Source organism: Papilio machaon, chromosome 25 (assembly GCF_912999745.1).
Source record: "Papilio machaon chromosome 25, ilPapMach1.1, whole genome shotgun sequence".
In the NCBI taxonomy this organism is placed as follows: Eukaryota; Metazoa; Arthropoda; class Insecta; order Lepidoptera; family Papilionidae; genus Papilio; species Papilio machaon.
The window spans coordinates 3,358,647-3,380,358 of NC_060010.1; positions in this window are offsets into that span (position 1 = coordinate 3,358,647).

The following is a 21,712-nucleotide window of genomic DNA, read 5'->3' on the forward strand; positions in this document are numbered from 1 at the left end:
TTTTATAAGCGAAGACTACATTAATTACTCAGGAATAGCACGTTGCATTAATGCAAAATACCAAGACGGGTTTTATTAGATACTTAAAGTGTTTAATTCTTCAAAGTTATTCTGGCTATGTTATATATCGTTTTCATTTTGTTCTCACAAACAGTAACAAGAACCTTGTACATTTTAAATCCAACTAGTAAATAATATATTTTTATGGTGTCCACAACAGCCTAGAATTCAAACTTCATAAGGAAAAATGGATGGATATTATTATTAAAAAGTGGAGTCAAATACCTAAATACATGTTTGTAAAAAAAATAGTGAATTTGACACAATAACATTCTTAGTGGCCAGTTCGACATCTTTTTGTTAAATACATCAAACTTCACAAAACAATGTCAATTGAAATAATGTTCTGAATTCGAATATAAAGGAGAAATCTTTTATCCATTTGTACAAATGGATATGAATAAAATATTAATAGAATAAATATTACAAAATAAAATATAAACCACTTTCTGAAACGTGACTCGAGCTGAGAGATAAAGAGAATGTTTACACGCACTAATGGGTTTCAGTTGACCGTCGTCATGTCAATTCGTTTCGTTAATATTTAATAAAATTGAAAACAAGAAACAAACATGTATTAAAACAAAAATAAAGAACATATTTAAAGAAACGAACCTAGAAAATCCTAAATAAAATTATTTGAATATTAAAACTATTAAATATTTTGTATTTTTTAAAATTCAAAACATCCTTGAAAATAATTAATTGTACTTAAAAATTTACGTAAAGTCAAAATTAATTTGGTCCCTTAGGAATATTATCACTCATTTTCTTTTTTCGAAGACATCGCATAAAAGTCAATTTACGTTAATAAAATACTTGCCAATTATAAAATTTTAATTTATAAAATGTCAAATAAACAAAAACCTAAATTACATTAATAAATGACAAAAATATTGCAATATTATCACAGTTTATTTTATTTAGTCAAATAAAAAAACAAACATTTACAGATTATTGTTTGAAAATATCTTTTTAGAACAAAAACAATCATTAATCTTCAAGAACAATACAACAAGTCCAATGCTTGAAATGATATCACGCACTTCGTTTGGGAATAATTCATAGCGCTGCGGTTTACGATCGGGGTTAACCCGGGGGAGATAAAAGTACTAGGAAGAAAAATCACGAAAGGAATTTTAAACATTTACGATGCCATCATGAAATCTTGAAATCAGAGTATCCTATTAAATTATTGTATTTGTTTAAACGTAGATTTCGACAAAAAATAGACTATTTTCCTGTAATATTCCTTTTTTTTTAAATTTAATATTTTCTTTCCTTATTTTTAATTTTGTATTGTGACTTGTGACGTCACTTTACCGATCTTGGAAGCGAGCTTATTACCTTATCAAAGACTGGCAACGCACCTGTAGTTCCTCTGGTATTGCGGACGTCACGGGCTTCAATTCAATCTCAGTGTTGCCATTGCTTCTTTGCTCCCTTCCTTTATAAAAAAATCCCTATCTACTTTTTACCTCTCAGTATTTTATTTAAGCGAAGTGATTTTTGCGAGCATTTATGTGTGACATGCATTTAAGTCCGTTTCATGCTATGGTATAGTTTTCTTCGCTCGCTTTTTAGCTGCCTTTTAATTACCTCCTTTAGATAGTACCTTACGTCGGGAGTGTGTAGACAGATTACTAAATATCAGGAGCTCCCAACCCTGAGCGAAGTTTAAATGAGGAAAAATTATGAAAAAGTTACTTTCTTTTTGTTAGTTTTTTTAAAATGTAACTTGTAAAAATATTTCAAAATAGAATCAATTAACTTACACATTCAATAACTGCGTTATAATCCTTCGTTAATATCTTCTGAAAAGAAAAATGGAATACGCCTTATTTAGTTTTGTTACGTCAAAGCTTTGTGGTGCCCGTCGTCGGAAGACTTGATTCTTTCCTTTATTCAATTGCTAGTCTAGAAAGACTATTTTACCTTTTACGCTTTTCCTTAAATAACTATAATGCACATTTGTTAATATTAGAAAAGCATACGTTTGCAAAACAAATTTTTTATGTCACAGTAAATGAAAATGAAAATTTACTCTACAAATCGATTGCGATCGTCAGTTTATAATTCGAAGCATATAAACTGTCGTCATAGAGTGAACTGTCATTATTTACCATATCAAACAAAAAACTTTTATTTTTATTCAATGCAAATCGTGCCATATTTTTTGGAATAGAGTTGTCTGTGCCCGTTTCATATTGTTTAGTATTAGCCCTTGTTGCAATGTTGCCTTTACCTTTGCATTTTAATCTTTTTCATTTTTTTTTGTCCATTTGAAAATTGGTCAAGCCCCACAAGGTTACAGCCGTATGTGGTTTAACCAATTTTGTAGTATTTCGTCTTTATTGACTTATATTTTTTTCAGGAATGTTTAGAATTGCAATTAGTTGGTTTACTTAGCTGATATTTATCTTTGATTGGATGAATACCTCGCGAAAACATACTGCATACGAATTTGGAATTGTATACGAGGAATTTTATAATTAAATTCCTCGAATGTATTCGACTCGTATTCAACGGTAAAAAAGACAATGTTTCAGAAAATTGCCTTTTTTATTTTTAAATCGGTTTTTCATTTATCGGAAATTTGTTAATGGTCACCATCATATGTTTAATTCCGATGATAAAACAATATCATATTAAAAAAACCGTTTGATGTTTTGTGTACGAATTTATTTCAATGCAATTCTATTCAACAAAGTAGGTATTTTCCAGAAATAAAAAAAAATCACAACAGCCGAATATTAACATAAAACGTTATATTTAAAACGTTAGTAGTTCAAGGGTTTTGATGAGAGAATAAAACTACAATGGGCATATGCATTAGTATGACCCATTTTTGTCTTACCTTGTTGTCACGAGGACGCTTGTCTTGTAGTGGCTCGTCGCAAACTTCGCATTTTGTGAGGTGGAAATATGCCTCACTTTTTTTCTTTGTGACTTTCTACTGAGGTATATTATTGTTCTTAATATTTTACCTCATTTGGTAAACAACAAATTACTTATAACAATTCTTTTAATTTAAAGATTTTTAAAAAAGGACAGTAAAGTGTGCATTAAAAATTGCACGTCTTTAAACGCTTGCTATAAAGTTACAAGATCACAAATCTTTTGTATTAAATACATAGCATACCAATATTTTAAACTAGCTTTTACCCGCGACTCCATCCGCGCGGAATAAAAAATAGAAAACGGGGTAAAAATTATCCTATGTCCGTTTCCTGGTTCTAAGCTACCTGCCCACCAATTTTCAGTCAAATCGATTCAGCCGTTCTTGAGTTATAAATAGTGTAACTAATACGACTTTCTTTTATATATATAGATATCAAGTCAAACTAATTTATATCAGCTCACTAGCGCCCCCTTTGTCAACTTTAAAAAATGTCACAAAGTCCTCTTTGTAATCTATCTGTCATGTAATTCTTTTCTGTATATTTTGACAGAACCAACCGCGATAGGAGCGTCTTTCTCACTGGTTCGAATATCCTTGTTTCACTATAGATTGGATGTGACATAATAAAAAGTCGACATAAGAAGTATTCTAACACACGAAAATGTATGAATATATGTGTATGTAAAAGAAGCGAATTATAAAGGAAAATTAACTATTCAACTATTGAATTGTAAATATGCGAACCAAAAATACAATCTAGATTTTTGTTTTAATAAAAACTGATACTTTGAAGTAAGAATACGACTTAGGTATGAAAGCAAGAAATGTTTGAGTGAATAAGTTCGTTATAGATAAAGCCGAGTCTCGAGCTCAGTTCAAAAGCGAGAACATGCAATGCCTTAAAGTTCCGTTGATTCTAAGAAACAGGAAGCTTATCCTCTGAGTGTATTTGGACTGAAATATCTTTTTATTTGTACACCCGGGGTTCTCTTTTCAAAAGAATTTATTAATTTAAACGTACGAAACTAAGATACTATACATATTTGAAAAATACATTTCGTTATGTATTTTGCTGGTATATATAGGTTTATATATTCGTTCCATTGTACTCTGCCTTGGCCGTTTCAAAATTATTTTATAGTTATTTAACACTAGCAGTCGCCCGCAACTCCCTCCACGTGGAATTAAAAAAAAACACTTATAAGTAGCTTATGTTTTTTCATTGTATGTTCTACATCAAATATATTCAAAACAAAGAACAGAACAAAGAACAGAACAAAACAGAACATCGAACAGAACAAAGAACAGAATAAAGAAAAGAATAAAGGACAGAACAAAGAACAGAACAGAACAGAGTACAGAACAGAGAACAGAACAGAGAACAGAACAGAGAACAGAACAGAGAACAGAACAGAGAACAGAACAGAGAACAGAACAGAGAACAGAACAGAGAACAGAACAGAGAACAGAACAGAGAACAGAACAGAGAACAGAACAGAGAACAGAACAGAGAACAGAACAGAGAACAGAACAGAGAACAGAACAGAGAACAGAACAAAGAACTGAACAAAGAACAGAACAAAGGACAGAAACAAGAACAGAACAAAGAACAGAACAAAGAACAGAACAAAGAACAGAACAAAGATCAGAACAAAGAACAGAACAAAGAACAGAACAAAGATAAGAAAAAAGAACAGAACAGAGAACAGAACAGAGAACAGAACAGAGAACAGAACAGAGAACAGAACAAAGAACAGAACAAAGAACAGAACAAAGAACAGAACAGAACAGAGAACAGAACAGAGAACAGAACAGAGAACAGAACAGAGAACAGAACAGAGAACAGAACAGAGAACAGAACAGAGAACAGAACAAAGAACAGAACAGAGAACAGAACAGAGAACAGAACAAAGAACTGAACAAAGAACAGAACAAAGAACAGAAACAAGAACAGAACAAAGAACAGAACAAAGAACAGAACAAAGAACAGAACAAAGAACAGAACAAAGATCAGAACAAAGAACAGAACAAAGAACAGAACAAAGAACAGAACAAAGATAAGAAAAAAGAACAGAACAGAGAACAGAACAGAGAACAGAACAGAGAACAGAACAAAGAACAGAACAAAGAAAAGAACAAAGAACAGAACAGAGAACACAATAAAGAACAGAACAGAGAACAGAACAAATAACAGAACAAAGAACAGAACAAAGAACAGAACAAAGAACAGGGGAAAGAACAGAGGAAAGAACAGAACAAAGAACAGAACAAAGAACAGAACAAAGAACAGAACAGAGAACAGAACAGAGAACAGAACAGAGAACGGAACAAAGAACAGAACAGAGAACAGAACAGAGAACAGAACAGAGAACAGAACAAAGAACAGAACAGAGAACAGAACAAAGAACAGAACAAAGAACAGAACAGAGAACAGAACAAAGAATAGAACAAAGAACAGAACAAAGAACAGAACAGAGAACAGAACAGAGAACAGAACAAAGAACAGAACAAAGAACAGAACAAAGAACAGAACAAAGAACAGAACAAAGAACAGAACAAAGAACAGAACAGAGAACAGAACAGAACAGAGAACACAATAAAGAACAGAATAAAAAATAGAGCAAAGAACAGACAACAGAACAGAACAGGACAAAGAACAGAACAGAACAGAGAACAGAGAACAGAAGTAAGCTTAGGCTCAAGTTAATCTTTTTTGTATATTTACGTAAGCAACTTGAAAATAATGTTACTATGAAATAAAATCATGCTATCAAAGAACAAAAAACGGTTTGTAGTTGGAACTAATTTGAATTTAAATACCAATATTTCATTGTACCAATTGAAACTTAGCCTAAAGAAGAAATTCTATGCATTTCATTATGAACGTTACTCTCGAAGTATAGCCTAAGAGCAAGTCCACATGGCGCGTTGCGTCAACGTTGCGGCGACGCAGCACTGACGTTGCGTTGTTTTACATACAAATAACCAAGGTGTTCACACGGCGCGCTGCGTCGGCGCAAAGTACACATGACGGACAGCAGCCCCCAGACGAAGTGGGAGGAGGTGTACTCATTGCGACGTCGGAGCGGCAGCGCTCAGTTGCTTGTCAGTTGATAGGGAGAATAAAACTCTCCATTACTATAATGAAATGAAGGGACAGATCCAATACCGTCTTGTGATCTTGCGTCGATTTCGGCGGTGATGTAGTAATAGGAGCAATGCTAGACGTCTTTTCTAATCCTTGCTTTCCTACAGACTGAATGCGATGTTTTTACAAAATGCTTGCCGCAACTGTACGTCGCCGCTGCACCGACGGAACGTTAAGACTGCGTCGTAATAACGCTGCGATGGCGCATCGCCTGTGTGGCCGGCTATGCGTCAAAATATTTGCGTTGCTACGACGCAACGCAACGCAACGCGCCGTGTGGACTTGCTCTAAGTAAGTAAGTAGCCTATGTCCTTCCTCAGGCTCTAGACTATTTGTGTACCAAGTTGCATTTAAATCGGTTCAGTAGTTTTGGCGTGAAAGCGAGACAGATAGACAAACAGAGTTACTTTCGCATTTATAATATTATATTAGTAAGGCAGTAAGGACTAGTAAGGATTATTCAGTTAATCTTCGAAATCTATGTTATAACTACATACATTTTCGTTAAAAACATAAAACAAATAGTAGAAATTCTTAACAAATCACACTCCCCTGAATTTTCAGTCACCGAATAAAGAGAAAGACTTGTATTTTATAAAATAAATTAAAATTTACATTAATTGAAATCAGTTGATTGTCTGATTAAAAATACAAAAAAAAAAAAGCTCGTGAGAATTTCAACCCTCATCACCTGTCATTCCCACAATGTCACCTGTAGGGTGACTAGTCGAGAGGGCTGATGAACTCAGTAAATATTTATAAATTAAACGTACCTTTTTAAAAGGGCAAAGGAAGGATATTATCTAATCAACACCTCTTATGTGTAAATGTTTTGGGAATTAAATTTACTTACAAATTTAAAATTTATAAAATTGTTTAATTGATTTCTACTTTAGTAGTTTATTCAAGTAACAATTATTACTTGAATAAACTAATAATTAATAAGATACCGAGATGGAGTTGTATGGCGAGAGAAGTGAGTTTTTACTATCCCAAATTATTTACAGATTTTTGGTAAACTTAACTTTTTATTTGGGCTTTGGCACAGTAATTTATATTTATTTCTAGATGTACATATTATCTATAGTATAAATTATATTTATTTAAGTATGTATGTATAAAGTAGAAGATTTTATTTCAGATTTTTTTTCTAACGCCTAATAACCAATATGATGTATATATACCGTATAAATTTTAATTTCTTACTTCTTCTTCTTCCAGTGCCTCTTCAGTCTTGAAGGTTGGCCGCTAACTTGGAAAATTTTTCTCTATTCAATGCGGTGCGAAACAATTCCTCCGCTGACCTAATACCGGTCCACTCTCTAATGTTACGTAGCCACGACTTTTTCCTGCGTCCTGCGCGTCTCTTGCCTTCAATCTTGCCCATCATTATCAGCTGAAGTAGTTTATACCTCTCATGCCGGAGTACGTGTCCCAGGTATTCCACTTTACGCTTTTTGACGGTCTGCATGAATTTTCGGCTCATAGCAACGCGCTGGAGCACCGTCTCATTACTCACCTTCTGCGTCCAACTGATTCGGAGCATACGGCGATAGCACCACATTTCGAATGCCTCGAGGCGTCTTGTGGTATCTTCTTTTATCGTCCATGCTTCACAACCGTAGGTGACGACAGGCCAGATGTAACAGAGTAGTATCCTAATTCGGAGCTTTATGTCAATTTGACGACAACACAAAATTTTCTTCATTTTGTTGAAGGATGCTCGGGCCATTTCTATCCGGGTTTTGATTTCCTGATCAGACTCCCATTTTTCATTGATCCAAGCACCTAGATATTTGAATTGTCGAACACGCTCTAGTTTTTGGTTCCCTATTGTGATGTTTGGGTTTAAGTTAGGATTTGTGGTTACGATCATAAGCTTTGTTTTGTCTTTATTAATAGACAATCCAGCTTTCTCGCTATATTCGTTCACCCTGTTCACGATAGTCTGGAGGTCGTTTTCCGAAGCTGCAATGAGAATCGTGTCATCTGCGTAACGCAGGTTATTTATAACTTTACCATTGACTTTCACTCCAGCTTCCAGGTTTTCGAGAGCCTCCGACATTATGGCCTCTGAATAAATGTTGAATAATAGTGGCGATAGTATGCATCCCTGTCGTACACCTCGGCTGATCGTAATGTCTTCGGTTTCTTCATTGTCTACCCTTACATTAGCTACCTGGTTCATGTATAAATTGCGTATAATGCGTATGTCTTTTCCATCTAATCCGATGTCTTCGAGGCGCTCTAGTAATCGATGGTGTTTTACTCGGTCAAATGCTTTTTCGTAATCTATGAAGCACATCAGGATATCAGATTGCATGTCTCTGCATTTTTGTACAAGAACATTCAAGGCAAAGAGGGCTTCACGGGTTCCGACACCGGCACGAAATCCAAACTGACTTTCTCCCAATTGTTCATCACATTTCTGTCTTATTCGGTTATGAATGATGTTTAAAAAGACTTTGAGAACATGACTCATGAGACTTATCATACGAAATTCTTCGCACTTTCGAGCATTCTTCTTTTTGGGAATTGTGATGAACGTCGACTTCAGCCAGTCACTGGGTAGTTCGCCAGTATCATAAAGCTGATTGAAGAAATGTGTCACTACGTCAAGTTGATCTTCTTCTAAGAGCTTTAGGACTTCTACGGGCACATTATCAGGTCCGGTTGATCTGCCTGTTTTCGCTGTTTTCAAGGCATGTAAGACTTCTACTTGCAAGATAGGAGGTCCAGAAATATCAGTAGTCATCGAAATATTTCTTGAATGGTCTGTGAACATTTCAGATACGTACTTGTACCACAGTCTCTTTTTTTCTCCTATATCGCCAATAAGATTGCCTTGGCTGTCCGTCAAAGTTGTTACAGTTTGATGTTTTTGTCCTGCCATCTCTTTAATATGCTTGTGGATGTTGAAACTATGTGCTTCCGAAAAAGGTTCTCCATAAATTCGCATTTTTGTGTATAGTAGTTGCTACGAGCCCTTCTTATTTCTTTTCGAATAGTATTATCCACTTGTTTATAGCGCTCTGTGTCAACAGATTTATACATTCTTCTTTCTTCCATCAGCTGGAGAATTGAATCCGTCATCCAGTCTTGCTTTTTTACAGCATGTGGCTGTCGCAGGTATTTATGGCAGATATCATTTACCTTATGTTTCAGGCTAGTCCATGTGTCTGTATCGGTCTCCATTACATTACGTTGATGTATGGCCCATTCGTTTATATTGTTTGATACCGTTGCTCGGGTTTCCGGATCCAAAAGTTTTCTTACATTGGGTCGGGTATTCATTTTCTTTAAGCATAATTTCTTTAGTTTACATCGTAAGACGATAACAACTGGATTGTGGTCCGACCTGATGTCTGCCCCCGGATATGTTTGAGCTTTTTTGACACAGTTACGATATCTTTTATTGACCATTACATAATCAATCTGATTGCGCACTATGTGGTTCGAGGTGTGCATCGGTGAAGTCCAAGTATAAAGTCTACGTGGCGGGAGCTGAAAGAGGGTATTTGTGATAACGAAATCTTTTTCTTGGCAAAATTCTATTAAGGTATCACCTCTTTCGTTGCGTGTCCCTAAACCATACGCACCTGTCACTCCTGGAACCACAGTAGAGCCTACCTTTGCGTTCATATCACCCATGATTATGGTTATCTCGTGGGGTTTTGCGGTTTTTAATAAGGTTTCAATATCTTTGTACAAACCTTTAACTTCCGATTCTGGTCTTTGTTCTGTAGGCGCATAGACCTGTATGATATTAATACTGGTAGGTTTAGCATTCACTTTTATAAGCATAGCTCGATTAGAAAGAGGTATAAAATTTATAACATATTTTGATATTTCTTTCGTGACCAATACACCCACACCGTATCTTTCTGTCGAGTGCTCAGATCCTGAATAGTACAAGTTGTAGTCATCTTCAGTGAGCATTTTGCCCTGTCCTGGCCATTTAGTGTCACTAACACCAAGAATATCAATTCTTAACCTCTTCATTTCCTTCAAGGTATTGCTAAGTTTTCCGTCTTGTTTCAGGCTACGAGCATTCCACGTTCCCAAACTAAGATTTTTCCTCCCGGGGATTCTTCGCACCCCTGTCTCATTGAAGAGACGCCGGGAACTCGGGGCCATTTTTATTATTGACTCTTCCATAAAGTTAGCTACTAGGGAAATATAGTGCAGTGGTTTCCCGTTGCCTTCTGCACCAGACCTTTCTGAGGTTATTTATTCCTCAAGGCTGCTGAGGCCTCTTCCGACAGCTTGCACAATCGGGTCTATGGTTATACCGCCATTGCTCGGTCGCCAGAGCCTCGTCTGTTGTCTAGCAGGGAGCACCACGGCTGTCGCCGCCGCCAGAAGCGCGTGCAGGTGAGGTTGACTGTTGGGTCGGCTTAGGTGTTCTATTCCGTTCCCCCCTTACTCCCCTTAATTTCTTACTAATAATAATTAATTTATTAAACTTAAATAAATGCGAATGTTTGGGTGAATAAATGGATGGATGAATGTTTGTTGATGGTATCTCCAGAACTGCTGCATGGGTCACGCTGAAATTCGGCGTAGATGTAGAACATAGCCTGGAAGAACGCATAGGTTACTAATTAAGTTTTATTTTAATTTCGCGCGTATGGAGTCGCGGGCGATAGTAGAAAACTTCCCGAACTCTCCTCAAGCAATGCTTTTGCTAGTTTAAATACACAGCCATAACTTTTCTGATAATCTCTAAAGTTTTTAATGTAAATTAAGTTTTTTTTTCATACATGCGTAAGTAAAGGTTGATGATTCTTAACAGACGAATCAAAAGCGTCACTTTTTATTTATGTAAAAATTGATAGCTATTGAGGTCCTCTACCTCCACAAAGATTTGATCCTACTATTAAGAATCATCCTGTATACATAACCATTTTAAATAAAAGAAAAATAATACATTTTCACTTATTTCATTTACTTTTATTTATTATAGATATGGATTCACTGATTGGATTTTCTTTTTAAACTAATTTTTGTTCTCACGCCTCATTGACGCGGTCTTTTCATAAATTGTACGTAAAATGTTCACATTTTATTTGAAAAGTCTGAGCATAACCCGATTCATCTTCCCTTAAATTCTTTTTCGATTCACCAAATTTATATTCCGCTTTTAATAAAGTAAATTATGCGTATCGGATTTATTCGCGTATTTTTCTGTAACGTTTTCACTTTCATACATTTTACCAATTCTTAAACAATGAATATGTATTAAATACAAAAGAAAATAGGTTTGTAATTGTATTTATATAAAATTGAAAGGATTAAAAAGGTTGTTAAAGGTAACACCGTCCGTCCGGAATTTAAAAAAAAAAACTTTAAAAGTACCCTACGAGTTCTTCCAGATTCTGTTCTACACCTATGTCAAATTTCATCGAGATCTGTTCAGCCGTTCTGGAGATATCTTCAAACAAACATCCATCCATCCATCTATCTAAACATTCGCATTTGTAATATAGAATATTTGAAACACCTGGAAATGACTAAATTGTATTAAAATCTAACAGTTCACCGCCAGAATACTTTTTTTTTTTTTTTAGTTTTTAAAATAACGATAGGATTTTTTAACAAGTTTTTTAGGCATTTACAAACACAAGTAACTGTTATTTAGTGTAAGAATAAATAAATAATTATTGAAAGAGCAAAATCTAAGTCGAAAAGGTTGTCCGTAATTGATTTGTTACGTTTTAAATTTACGTATTATTAAGTAAAAAATGGATATTTAATAAATATTAATTTATTTTCATTAAATTTTGTATTTCACTTCAAACTAAGGGTGGTAATTTAATTACTCGTATTATTGCTTTAATCATACTTTATACTAATATTATAAATGAGAGTGTTTAGATCAGGGATCTCCAAACTATTTTGGACAAGTGACCACCTTTTCCAAAATGAACCGTTACCACAGACCCCCATGGCCAAATTACCTTTATTACTTTTAAGTTCAATTATTATTATTATTCATTCTGACTTAGGTCAATAGAAGAAGACAGAGTGAGAATTCGCAATGCTTTAAGTTCAATATCGACCGCTTTGGGAATCCCTGGTCTAGATGGATTGATGGATGGATGTATGTTACTTTGAAGGTATCTCAGGAACAGCTCAACGGATCGTAATGAATTTTGGCACAGATGTAGGAAGTCTTGAAGAACACATAAGCTACTTATTACGTTATTTTTTAATTCCGCGTGGACAGAGTCGCGGGCGACAGCTAGTATTTTATAAAAGTAGTAAAAGTTTTGTAGAAAAATTAGTTGATTTAGATCGTTTGACGTAGATTTTATCCTGGGAACCAAATGGTCCCATCCAATTATTTTCGGGTATGTCGTTGTCTGTCACGTACGGCCAGCCCCCAGGTGTGCCCACTGATCCAATTTTACTGGAAATCTATTTTGTCAATAACAGTTTTATAGACGCAGTAAAACGAATAAGTGCGTTACTCAAAAATTAACTATTATAGTTTATTTCTCATTGTTTGCTAAAAACTAAAACCAATAATTATTTATTTCTTTATCAAAAAAAAGGCTTAACATTGCATGTCTATGGATATCCAAAAACTCTTTAATTATAGAAGAAATTTGACCGGAAGAGCGAACGAAAAAAAAAAGCAAAACACATGTTCCCTTATAATTTTATTTTATTTATTTCCTTAATGACATGTTACAAGTACTTCAGTGTTTTAATTATACAATTATACAGTTTGCTTTTTACATGTTACGACATACGGTGTGTTCCAAGACAACAGTACAGTAGGCCTAGAACATTTACTGTACTGCTGTGTATCGGGCGTGAAGTACACCAAAAATCTTATAGTAATTTTGACATCGTTTGAATCATCGTTGCTTGTGCGTACTGCAAATAATTAGAAATAAGTTTCCAGCGTGAGTAGTTCCGTCCAAGTATTACGTGGAGGCCTTTAAGAGTAAAGTGAATAGGCATTTACTAGGCTATCTCGTACCATCTTTCTACCAAATCATAACTTAATATGAGTGCGATCGTGGTCCCACAGGACCCACAGATTGCATAACTTAGATATATCAAACACATAAATCTTGTAAGCTTCGTTCGATTTTCAATTTACCTTGGTCCCAAAGTAGGGCAAAGTGTTGTACATTGATATAAATATAATACTATGCCTTTTATAAGTTTAATTTATTGTTTTAACCTTGTTAATTATCGTAGACAACGTGGGTGTCTCATTTAAGTATGTATAATCTTATCAATGAAGTGTATTGCGCAAATATTTGAAGATTTACGTGGGCTCCGCTTTTAATAATTTAGCGAGCATTAAAATAACAGTGAAAATGAACTGCAAAATCACTTGTTATTTTCGTTTAAACGTATTATTTCGTTTTTTTCGGGTCTCGGCAGTGGAAACCCACTGTATAATCTGATTTAGTGTTACAACAGTAACGAAAAGTATTACAGTAAACTTAGCCTATAAAGAAACGGACGAGGCAACCGGCTCTGCTATAGTGATTAGTTCTTTTAAATAAAAATGTAAAATCTACTTAAAGAACAAGACAGCTACAGTACGAAAAGAATTTTATGACATTTTTTGACATTGACAGGTGCTAGTCAGCTTTCATAATTAAGTTTGACTTATGCCCATCGTCAGATAACTTTGTCGACCTATATACTGACTCATACACATATAAAACGATCACACACGCAAGCAAACGTTAAACCTATTGATTATTTTTATTTGGCAGCGGGAAAAGCGTGCGATAACAGGTCCTGTCTTTCAAACTCAATGACAGTAAATTATTACATTAAAAATGAAAAGTTGGTGGATTTTTTCTTTGCTGAAATAAAAGATATAACTTCTAAAAGCTTTTGTTTGTTGAAAAAAATTCTACGTCGGACAATTTCGCTTAATTAAAGACTTTAAATGCACAAAGACGATGTCGATTTGTGTGCGAAATTGCGAGGAAATAAATTGTCGCGTAGCCGCCTGATATTCGCCTTTTGTCCACCTTTCCCTTTGTACCTTCACACAAAGCAGGAAAACAAAGTTTTTATGTGTATTTTTGTGGTTCGCTCGGACATGAACTTTTTTGAATAGATTTTATTTGATGTTGTTGAAATTATTTGCTTTGTTAAGTGACATTTTGCATAGATTTATTTAAGATAAATATAAAATCTTACTAATATTATAAATGCGAATGTTTAGATGGATGGATGTTTATTTGAAGGTATCTCCGGAACGGCTCAACAGATCTTGATGAAATTTGGCACAGATGTAGAACATTGTTCGGAAGAACACTGAAGTTTCTTATTATTTTTTTTTAATTAAATATAAAAAGTAAAATTTCAGTTTAAGTTTTTAGGTTTTCACTTTAAGTAACATGAGAAGAAAGTTACATGTTTATATGTGATGTAACTAAACAAAACTATTAATAAAAAGAACATAAAGTCGAACAGAGAAACTGCTCATTTACTTCGAAATGAAAGATCCAGGACTTGAAAAACAAAGAACTGAAACACTTTAATTAAGGTCTACAAGCTCGGTTGTTGTGAGTTTGTAGGATGTCTGAAGACTTACTCTTATGAATATTTATTGACCGCCACTACGTACAAAGTTACTCAAGACTTTGTAGGTAGTTTAACAGAATTATTTAGATATGCGTTTAGTTAAAGATTCTTACATGAGTATCGGCTTACGTGACTTGTATTGATAACACTACAGCAAGTGGGTGATACCTTTTATTTCTCTCTTTATTAATAAAGCAAATTTAAGGGATGGCAATATTTTTTTTTTTTTTTTTGAGGGGGAGGGGGCAAACGAGCAACGGACCGAGACCAAGTATCAATGCAATTGATTTTCGAGAGTAAAGTGTTACTAACAGATTTTGAATGTAAGAACACCTACACACAAATAGTGGCTTGTGTACTCCTGCGGTTGATTGTGCTGTGACGTCATATAGTAATCGCGCGAGGAATCACCGTGTTGAGAGTAACCACACCTTCGTATAAAGACTAGGTGTTTCATTCATTATTGCTTTTTTTCGCAGTACCCGGTTAGTTATTCAAAGCTTGCGTAATGTAGACTACATATTTTTCTGTACATGTGTTGTACTTAATTAAACACGCAGTAATGGTAACATTAATGTTGGATAATCAGCTTTACTACTTGACATGACAATAATTAATGTTGTCAACTCTGTCATTAAATTTATACCCTCATCTTGCATTGTAATCCTATTCAACAAGTATGGGACTGTGTTTAGGATTATATATAAATAACAATGTTTGTATTAGTCGACTGACTCGGGAGAGTTATGTTTTGTTTGTATGTTTTATGTATGTAGATTTGTTTGTATGTTGTAGTTTTACATCAACTTACTTCAAATATAACAGTCTAGCTGTCGCCCGCGACTCCGTCCGTGCGCAATTAAAACAAAACGTAATAAATAGCCTATGTGTTCTTCTAGACTATGTTTCACGATCCATTCCGGAGATGTCTTAGAACAAACATCCATCCATCCATCCATCTAAACATTACGCAGTTCTTAGTTGGGAACACACACAAACTGACATTTGACAAAATGTACATCGATTACTTACTAAACTGCAAGTGCCGGATATAACGAATGTAGGCTACTATGTGATTGAAACTTAACTGAATTCCGATGCAATTTGTGCTGCTAAAATTTCAACCTATTTCGCCGAACATTGATTAATAATCAAGCAACAACTAAAATAAACTGAAGTTTACAAAGTTTCCGACTGTATTTAAAAGCGGAAGCTTAAGCAAAGTTGAATTCAATCTTTGTCTAAAATATTAGACGTGTTCTGATTGAATTTTAAACTAGCTGTAGCCCGAGACTCCGTACACACGGAATAAAAAAAAACATAATTAGTAGAATATGTTAATTTCAGCGAGATCTAAGCAGCCGTTCTGGATATACCTTCTAACAAACATACATCCATCCATCCGAACAATCACATTTGTAATATCAGTATGATTTATACAAAAAATATATTTAATTCTAATTTATTCCTCGCAAATATCGTTGCAATTTTTGACAATTATTTGGCAGACGCAAGTTCAACAGTAGACAAATGTGTGCAGAATTTTCATAAAATATGGTGGTAATAAACTATTAATTTTACTAACTGGCTGTAAATTAAAAAATAAACTGTGATAATCGGGTAACGTAGAATGATATACTTTCTTTACGTTTTCTTCATTTGGAATAAGATTCGCAAAACAATAAAGAAACATGCCCTATATTTTGAAATATAAAGAAACGCTTAACTAAATCACTGGCTGGCTTTTTTGACCTATTTATTATACAGGTAATTTATATTAGTCGCTGTTTTTACGCTTCGGAAAACAACGAAATGTTTTGCCATTCATTATTTTATTAAGTAGCTTTCTTATATGCCGAAAAGTTTTTTTTTTATTTATTCATTGAAACAATTGACTTAAAGATGAAATATTTTCTAGTTTGATGAATGTGGTGCCTAAGGCCTATATTTAGTCCAAGTTGCCTTTACACTCTTTTCTTATAAGGAAATGATGGGAAGAGGAAGTGGATTTGATGGGGACGCATAGGAAGAGGATATATCTTATTTCTGTGCAGGCAAGGCATCTGCAATTACGGTTGTCTATGACCAGCGGTCGCTTCGCTGTTTAGGCGGACTCAGGTGACCGCTTGTTAGTTTGTCACCTGATATAAAAAAATCACGAGTAAAATATTCTATCTCAATAAAAATTCACCAGAAATTTGTGTCCCTTAAAAGAGAAAGCGTTAAGGAAAAGGGAACACTTAAGTACCTGTAAACCTTTAGTTATGTAACATTAGGCAATAGACGTTCCAGAACAAACAACGTTTGAACGTTTTAGTTATTTAGTTTTATTTAAGTAACAACTTGTTTTTCGCGTACAACAAATAAACCTAATAAATTAGATCTGATATTTATTGTGTTCTAATACTTTTATTTCTTAAAAAGTGTTATTTGATATTTGTTAATATATGTACTAATATTTTTGTATTAATTCCAGTTAAAATGGAAGCATGTTGATAACTAATTCAAATTAATAGATTCAAATTCAATTACTGTTAGGTAATATGTTCCCTCAACCATTAGGTCTTTAGCATTTTAAAATTATTTAAAACGAAATAAATAAAACTACTGATCTAACTTTATCGATTTTACTTTAACCGTACTGAAGAAAGAAAAAATATACATCTCTAATAATGTTTAAAACCGCATACATATAAGTAAAAAGTATGGAGTACTTAAGTTGTAAGTAAAACTGCTACTTGCAACTTAAGTACTAACTATAAGTATGGATAAAAGTTTTATGAGACAATGGAACATTCTGTAATAACCCTTTATATAGACTTCGCACATTATTTAACTATACTAAAACTGAAATATTGCTTTAACGTGTAGAATATTTCGTGTCACATAATACCCCAACTTAATGTTTCTTAGTAAGTACTGGATCTTAACTTGCCAACTTGGAATGTGAAATGTTAATATGTGCATTTATCGTAGGCTACAAAGAACTTGTTATTAAACCATAGTATGATACAAATATTATAAATGCGAATGTTTAGATGGATGGATGTTTGTTTAAAGGTATCTCCAGAACGGCTCAACGGATCTTGATGAAATTTGGCACAGATGTAGAACATAGACTGAAAGAACACATCGACTACTAATTAAGTTTTTTTAGGTTTAAAGATCTTTGTTTCTCATAAAAAACACAATGTTTCACTTACAATGAGAAAAATAAAAAAGAAGTAGATATAACATACAGGCTTGCGGGTTAATACGTAATATAGATACAGAATACAGGATTAATATAAAACAAATAAACCTTAACACAACTATAGAAAAGAATCTAAATTGACAGGAATGACAAAGTTATATATGTAGATAATATTGAGAGATTATTACAGTTCAGCGATGATATATGATTTAAGTTTATTTTTGAAAACATTAATACTGTTACAATTCTTTATCTCGTCCGGCAGTTTGTTAAACATTTGAACGCCTTCGAACAAAATAGTTTTATTTCCATAGTTAGTTCGCGGAGTAATTGATTTTAATTTGTGTTTGTTACGTAAGTTATGTTTGTTATCTCTTTTTTTATTTTTATTTAAGTTTGTTATTTCTTTTTAATTAGGCGCAGACTGAGTCGCGGGCGATAGCTAGTGTATAACAAATCATAGTTGATGTCAGTATCCCACGTGACGAGAATCTCGTAAAAGCTGAAAACGAAAAAATTATAAAACATTTAGTTACTTGGCTTACGAAGTTAGCGCCATGTGGCGTAAATCGACTGCCATTATTTCGATTGTATTAGTGAATGGACTGATAGCAAAGAGCTTCGACCAACATCTTAAGAAGCACTTGCTAAATAATTGAAAAACGCGCGCATTGTGAAGAGGTTCCTATCTCTGCAGCCCTCATCACTAGTTGCTTGAATATGGGAATGCGTAGCCGGTGGTGTACTATTTTATATAATATATTTTGTTATTTTTTTTAATGTATTATATTGAAAAATATGTCTATAAATTAATTTGATTTTAATAATTTTTAGTTCAGTAGAAACCGCTTAATATGACATCTGTTAAAACAACATCTTTTAAACAAAATCCATAGGTCCCTAAGATGTTATTATAACCGGTTTATGATATAAATTAATATTATAAATAAAACCAATACAAAATTCATATCGAACCTTTGCTAGCTAAGTAAATAAATACACTTTTACACTTCGGTTGCCAATACAACGATTTTCATTTAATAATCTCAAAATTTGGCATTGGAATAGTTATAAAAATGACAGTTTTACCAATGACAAACTTATCGATTTGATTAAGTCCAAAAATAGGTCAAGAACTTCGCAGACAAATATAATATAAAAAGCAATGGGTCACTTTTATTAAACTATTCGTCTTTTTTACGGTCATCCGAAGGTTTTCTGGTCAATCCGGTGCTTGCTAGGATTTATTACGACACTAAAATCCAAGAATATATTTACATAATACATAAATATTCCCTTTCCTTCGGATTGTTTTATGAAAATGGCTAACTAATAACGCATGCCTTCAAAGGTTTTATCCCTTCCTTATACTAGGTAAACATAAGACCCTATACATAAAACCAATATACATTGCAAATATTCTTCCTTCATGGAAGATAATTATATCCTTCTTATTTCCATTGATAAAAATGTAGAAAATAATGTTGAAAATATAATATTTTACAATTCCTACTAAACGTCTTAGATTTTCTTTCCGTCAATCGATCTACTCGTAGAATATTTTGAAAGATTCTCTAAGCGGTCTCTACGTGAGTAGGAAACGCAATGAGACGAAGTGATGCTATTTGATACATGGCGAAAATGTCAAAATAGTAGTTGATTTTATTCAGTGGGTTTATATTTCTCAATCTTCAATTGATCAGTCTATCTTGTAGAATTCGGTCTAAAACATTTACACACATCACCATTTAATTATTCTGCAAGAATGGAAGTTTTATATGAAGAACTTAATAATTCTATTGACCCAAAATTGAAGAGATTTTTTTTGCTCTTATGTATGTTTCTAAGAATGCGAGACGCTTCGAACGTTTTTGAAGGATAACACATCATTAGATTCGTATTGATTCCGGGAGTTTTATATAATGAGATTGATGTAACACAGACAGCATAATTTTACAGTATTTTTTTTTTATAGGAGAAGGAGGCAAACGAGCAGCGGGAACATCAAGGTGTTCATCGACGCCAAATTAATAGTATCAATAGTATTTACTAAGAATATCATAAAAAAAATATTATAATAATGATTGTATCAACAGTTTTATTTTCCAGCATTCAGTAGCTTGTCAGGCTTTCCTTAGTCTTAAGTCTCCCCTAGTTTCTTCCACTTCTCTATCACGTGCTAATCTTCTCCATCTTTTTGGTTAAGTCCTATTTTATTATTTGTCGTCCTCTTTGTCTTTGCTCTTCTCTGGGGTACCAATTCATAATATCTTTGGTACATTTTCTTTTATTTGTCTTAATAAGTTTTTGTGAAAAAACAAACTTAAGAGTATGAATTTGATTTCTAACTTAAGGTTTAATTTATTTTCAAATTTCATTTTGGTTTCATTTTTCATCGAACTAAGTGTGTTACAACAATGAATCAGAAGTTAATATTGCTTCAATATATTTTCGATTTATTCCCTCAGAACTCCGCGAGAATAATACTGTGAATATCTTTTTGTGATAATCCTTTTCAAACGGGAATTTAGTGCTCGGAGAAATTTTTTGAATAACAAAAAAGTTGTAGATCATATCTGACTTTTTGTGGATTTTTAAGACTTTAAAATTTGAATTCTCAAAACGTGCAAGAGGTTACAAATTCTTCTATGCTAATATTCCTTGTTTATTTGCATTGAATAGGCTCTGAAACTACATAACTGATTTGAAAAATTCTTACATTCTTTTTTTCCGCGCGGACATAGTTGCGGGCAACAGCCAGTATTTAATTATATCAAAACAATCAATATTATTTAATGATAACTAGATATTTGAATGATACTTTGAAACGAAGGTCTTTTCCTCTTCTCAAATATGTATTATTCGTTCGTTTTGGAGGATTGTTATTGATCGTAGAGTGTGTTGAATTTTTAGCGAGAACGAGAGCGAGTTTAATTTGTAATTCAAAGATATCAACGTACTTTGATCTATAGAATTGATAAAATTATAAGACTGGGAAGATTAGACTTGGTATACATATAAAATACACAATTAATTAATAACAAAGGCAACAAAGATATGTGTCCAAAAGATTTTATAACTGAGTATAATACAATCAAGTAACATACGAATACGTCTAGAACAAAAAGATATATAAATCTTATAAAACAATGATATCAAATGAGCTGAATAACTCAAAGCGTATCACGCGCTCTGAGCTATTTGTTTAGGAATAATTCATAACAGTGCGGTTATGGCCCAAACCGAGGGTTGTACGTTGACGGCAAAAGAATTTTTTCTCAAAGGAATTTCTATGCGTACTGGCAACATTCATCAATGTAATAAAAATCACCTGCCGCAGTTATATAATGTATTTTATTAATCGTTAAGAACCAATTACGACTTTGAATACGGTAGTATGTAGTACTACTAAATATATTATTTAAAAAAAAAATCACGACCATAAAGTTGTTCAAACATAAGTACAAACCGAATGTGAGGCATCCGTATATTAAATCTAAGTGAATTTAGAATAGAAAGGAAATTAACTTTGATATCTATCGTTTTACATCACATGTGCAATGTCCTTTTTTTAATCGGTTAAATCAATTACGTTAAATATAAAATAGCAAATATTATACTTAATTCTAAGGTGAATGTTTCATATGTCGGTATTTAAATCAATTAATATTCTTTTAAAATAGAAATTTTCAACAAACGTTGAGGATGTCTGTTTTAATAAATAATAGAATGGAAGGCGCCATGTCGTCTACACTTGTAGGTCAACGGCTCGATAAACATGCAAACTGACTTGTTTGTCAACAGGATTGTTCGAGAACATTCGAATCATGAAACGTTTTCC